The sequence below is a fragment of the Cupressus sempervirens genome, chromosome 9 (genome assembly GCF_028749045.1).
Source record: "Cupressus sempervirens isolate cs-2001-9-10 chromosome 9, ASM2874904v1, whole genome shotgun sequence".
In the NCBI taxonomy this organism is placed as follows: domain Eukaryota; kingdom Viridiplantae; phylum Streptophyta; class Pinopsida; order Cupressales; family Cupressaceae; genus Cupressus; species Cupressus sempervirens.
In genome coordinates, this window is record NC_143126.1 from 428,052,616 (window position 1) to 428,058,338 (window position 5,723).

Genomic DNA, 5,723 nt, shown 5'->3' on the forward strand with positions numbered 1-5,723 from the left:
AACTTTGTTTTCTCTCCCACCTCTTTCAATAGGTGATATCTTGCACATATACTTCTCCATAACAGTACGGTTGCATGATCTTCTTTGATACTCAGGTTCATCTTTACTCCATTACTGATGCTTTCTCTCCAAGCCTCAAACATGTCATGCAATATAGAATCAGTAGTGTGATGAAGTTCTATAAGGGAAGGATCTAGTCTCCCTATTTTCACCAATTTAATAATCATGGTCCTTTTTAATCAAAAGAGTCAAAAATATCTGCAAGTTAGAGATAATAAAATTTGAAAATGTAGACACTGGACCTCTTACTCAAAATTCTGAGAACCAGAATGGAGTCGCCAATCTCTAGATAGCAAAGATATCTATAACCACTGAGGAAGCAAACATCAACATGAATTTTCTCCTATGTTTAGATATCTTTAAAACACAGAGTTGTCAATCTCTAGCAGAGATAATAATAATAAGACTAAGAAGACAATCTCATACACTAGTCTTCTTTTTCATCTCCCCAGCAGAGTCGCCAAAAATCTGTTGGGAGACATATTGTTCTTTTGAATAAACTCCCAAAATGCCCAAATCTAAAAGAACACTTAGATGCCAACAGTTGGATAATCTATCATGGGGTTGATAGATTTCCTCTGACTTGAAAGGTATAGCTCCCTTATAGAATGATATGCAATGAATTTGTTTATTTCCTAAACTAACTGGGTGCATTCTTAACCTAAGAACGAAACAGGAGAAACCAAGTTAACCCTAGGCAAGACTAACTCAAGCAGATTTTAGATGTTAATACTAGCCAACTTCGACAATTCACAAATCCTATGACTCCCGAGATTGGTAATGCAAGAATGTTGTTAGTTATGCAAATGTAGCGACATGAAATTAAAATGAAGATTAAACATCTAAAACTTTGCAACACCATTTAGCTAAGAATGCAAGAAAGTGTTTAAGACTGATTATAACAATACTCCAATTGGAAGTAATTAGAAAAGCGATGCCTAATGCTCCTATTCATAATAAAACCTTTCTTGTTTTGAACACAACAAACATAATACTCTGATTACATTTGCTTACAATCTACAGCCAAATCTATTACAAAGAACCAAAATATCCATCTCTAATGCATGAATGCAAATGCAAAAAAAAACTAAATGCTCTCCCCTCTACTCCAGCTCTCCGACTGTATGTAGAAAAAGCAGACCCCTCTCTCAAAAAAATATTTACAATAAATAGCCTCCCTCAAGATGCTTGTTCAGCTTCTCCTTATGATGCCTTTTTGGTTTCATAAAATTGAATCTTAAAATGGTCCTAACTTTTATGTTTTGTAACCGCCTCAAGAAAAATAAAATCCTCTCTATTCCGTGACACATGGCCTTTTCATTTTGATAGAAAATGAAACTCATTTCCTTGCTTAATAGAACAATTTTCTCTTATGGCCTTGTCCTGCTATTTTGAAATTAACTTAGTGGCACATCTCACTAGAATCCTCCAACACCTTTAGTTTGTCTTCGAGAATCTTCTATCATAACTCTGCAAATGTATGGACAAATGGAGGCATTCTATCCTCATCTATTTACATTTTTACAGTGACCTTTCCAAATTATACTTTAATAACAATGGTTTCAAAGACACAGCCCATCGAGAGAATAGAAAAAATTTTATTCTTCCTCCACTCCCTCTTCCTCTTCTTCTTGTAAGCTATTTTCTCGAGTATCGTAAGCTATGGAACCATAGACATCTATCAGTATGGTAGCTGCAGTGCCCCCTTGTTTACATGCAAGTAAATATTTAAGAGTGATTTTCAAAGGATCACATGGCTTGACCATATCCCAGATCTCATTCCTGACATCTTCTATCAAGAGGTGACCTTGTCCAAGTTCAATCCATTTTTGATAGACATCCCTAAAAATAGTATGAATATCTTCTGCTGTGAGAAATCCTCTCCCATTGAGATCAAGGAAATGAAAGAGATATCTTAAACCCTCAGGTGTATCTTTATTTTCTAAAGCCAAAACAAAGTCGAGAAAGCTCTCAAAATCCATTTCACAAGCATTTCCTCCACCTCTTTTACCACAATGCATTTGTTCATCAAATGCTCGTTCAATAAAAATATCAGTGAAGGATCCATCATCATAATCTCGAAGTTCCTGCTTGCTCAATGTCCCATTCATGTCCTTATTCAATGCAAAAATATATATCACAGATGCTTTGAGCCGTTGCTAAGGAAAACCAATTCTTGCCCTTGTCACTATCAGCAACTTCCTCTTCATTTTCCTACAGTAACTCCATTAGTTGTGCAAGACAATTACATAGCAAGACCTTCTCTATACACAACTTCCCTTGCCGGTGAGGATCATAAATGAAAAAGAATTTATGAGCTACAATTTGACAATACATGTAGAGAAAATTAGTAGGCATGTCGCAGAGCTATCCCAAATTTTGAATAAGGTGCCTTATGTAAGACTCCATTTCATGTGGCTGCAAGAAACCATCTCCGTCTTTTTCAAGCTCACTCATGTCTATTCGAGCTTGGGTTAGAGAAACCATGTGCATAACATAAAGGTAAAATGGAAAGATAGCTATCCTCCCATACTCATCCTTCTCAAACTTCATGAAATATGATGGACATAAAAAATGCCAACATTTTGAACCAATTCGATCTACACAAACAGATGCTATGTGGAAAAAGTCTTCATAGTTCATCTTTTTAGCATCAGTCGAATCGTCGATGACACAATTTTCTTGCAAGCATACCCATATGGTATCTAGATCATTTGTATTCAATAGTAAATCTAATTGCTTCTTCAAAAATCTGGTCTTTGCCAGCCTTTGGACCCTAGATATAATAAATCCCTGAGAAGGTTTCTTTCTGTAGAAGCTTGGAAGTGTCCTTGTAATTGTAGTCCTTTGTTGTTGCTCTTTGAAAAGTTCAAGAAGAATCCTTTTTGTTTCTAGTTCATGAGAAGAACAAGGGAAACTTGAAATACCACAGAAAACTTTTGTTTGCCCTTATTTTGAAATTTTTGCCTCAAGCTTTCCCGGGCATTTTCAAACAAAATCACCTGAAGATGAAAGATACTTCCCAAGATTCTTTGATGACCCATGTGATCAATTTTAGAAAACAAGCCAAATTATGCTAGTAATTTGCTGGCGGGTTTTTACCTCTATTGGTATGCAAATAGTTTTGGAGTAGTTGAATTTCAAAAACCCACCAAGCTATATTTTGCTTATCTTTCAACCACATTATATGTCGTTTATTGCATTGGCTTCATATTAATCTTCAGATACTTTAAATAATTTTCTTTGATGACATCGAGTCATTCTAGACAGGTAATGACCAAATGCATGCGAAGAATGATACAAGCCACGACTCCATATTCTGACTATTACTGGGGCAATGGTGCATTCTACAAAAATCTCTATCGCATATTGACCAACACATTACTGAGATTAACTTGACCTTCATGCCATCATGAGGATCGATTTGAAAATTAGAATATGCCTTCGAACTCGAACAAGAATAAAAGCCCAAGCTTGAAATTATGGTCTTTTAAAAGTATGGCCACTGTATTTAAGGCATCTTATAATCAAATTCCATCATAGCATCATATTCTATTTCAAAGATATTTAGATGTTGATCCTTGGCACCATTACATTCTTCAATGACTTCTTGTAAGGAAGGCTTGGCTTCCATCAGCAAAGGTCCTTTTTTCCTTATTGAAGACTTTGGAATATGAAACTTTTGATATATAAGAAAGACTTCTTTGAATGGTCCATATCAACCTGGACATTGCATCATCTGAATCTTTCAAATGCCAATTCTATCAATGTGACATCTATATGAAGACTTTTCCCTCTGATTCTTTACAGCATCTAAAAATCATGTCTTGAAACCACCATTTGTCTAAGAAAGAAACATACATTGAAGTATGAGTCTCTGCCGAGTTAGGATCTATAACCTACCCAAATAATGAGACTTTGATAACAACCTATCAGTTTAGAGATGGATAAGGCAATGACAGGGAACCCCGACAAAGATAGCCTACCTAAGGAAGACTTAGACCTAGACACAAAGCTGACTTGAGGACTATATGACTCCAATATTGCCAAAAAAATGGGTGACTTAAAGTCACGCAATAGCTTGCTCCAACTGGGGAATATGTACTACAAGGTGCATAGAGAATCTAGCATCTTTGGTTAAGCAAGTGCCTTAAGCATTGGGTTACAGAGTCTAGACCAAAGATCAGTGAGAAAGTGCATATAGGGAGGGTGGAGGGGAGCAGGGCAGACTAAAACAAAGCGAGAGAAAACAACCACAACAGACGAAGGAAGAAGAAGCTACACTAGACATGCCAAAATTGGAAAGAAAACTTATTTACAAAAGGTGAAGAGACCTCACCAGCAAGACCAAAAGCAAGGAAAGATTCAAATATGGCCATTCATAGGAAGAGAAAAATATGAATGTCTTGTGAATAGAGGAAGATACTCCATCAATCTGGAACAACATTGGTAAGCTTTCGACACTCCTTCACTATTTAACTTAAGCCCCAAAGCTATCCGCAACATGATGACCCACAAGACCTTTCCAAATAGCCATGCTTCATTATAGATCTCTGATTCATTTATGTTTCCATGTACATCCTTTCTTGCATACTCAAAATTATGTTATGGAAAGGAATATTCAATATATTCTAGATGCATTACTGGAATAGAATTTGTTTCATCTTTTTCAGCATTATCATTTCTATTTGTTCCATCATCCTCATTAGTAGAGATATCATCTTTCAAATCAGGATTAGCAAAACCAGAATATTGAAAATCTTTGAGGAAAGAAATGTCATCATACTTTTTGCAAGTACTATCAAGAACAACTTCTGATTTCAAATCAGAGCTGAAAAATGTATCCGCATTTTCCACATGCTCTGACTTCTTTTGTGAAGGATAAAGACAATCATCAGATTTAGTATATGCCGCAGACTCTATCAGAACTGAAATATCCTCTTCATATCTAGCATTTGTTAAATCAGAAAAATGTTCCTCTGAATTCAAAACTTTAATATTTGAATTAACTGTTGAAGATCCATATGTGTCTGATACCATGAATTCAAGATTATGAATATCTTCGTCTAATTCTTTATTTTCTACATGACATTTTAAAACTTCACTAGTCATTGAAATATTTTCCTCTTCAACATCTACATTCTCAAATTTAATAGGATGACCACTAAAACATAATGTAGCTAGTTCATTAGTTTCAGGAAGATAACAATTGCAAGCATAATCCTCATATATTTCTCTTTCAATTTTGCTGATCATTTCTTCAATAATATTTTTTGATTTGACAAAACATGTTTCCACTTTTTCTTCAAGACACATAGGTTCTAATATAGTATCATCACAAACCTTTGAAACTTGAAAATCAGTTTCACAAAAATTTTCAATGGAATTCAACTCTTCATGTTTTGCATTAACTATCTGATTATTCTTATCAAAGGCTTCATGCAAAGGTTTATTCTTATTTTCTTCAAATCTAAAACCTTCAAAATTAGGGGTAAATGAAGGCATGAAAGAAAATTCTTTGTCAATTGTTCTTACCAATTCTTCATCATTGAGAAGGCTATCTTCATTTGCTAAAAGTTTTGCTTCCAGAAAACAAGGCTTCTCTTATTGTTCAGAACTCAAACCATTGGTTGATATGATCTCTTCATTCTACTTATTGATTC

The 5,723-nt window shown here is 34.9% G+C and overlaps 1 pseudogene; it reads right to left on the bottom strand.

The window, feature by feature from the left end:
• Positions 1 to 1,658: 1,658 nt before the first annotated feature.
• LOC149539121 (putative serine/threonine-protein phosphatase 2A regulatory subunit B'' subunit TON2 pseudogene) lies at positions 1,659 to 5,316 on the bottom strand (annotated as a pseudogene).
• Between the last annotated feature and the right edge of the window lie 407 nt (positions 5,317 to 5,723).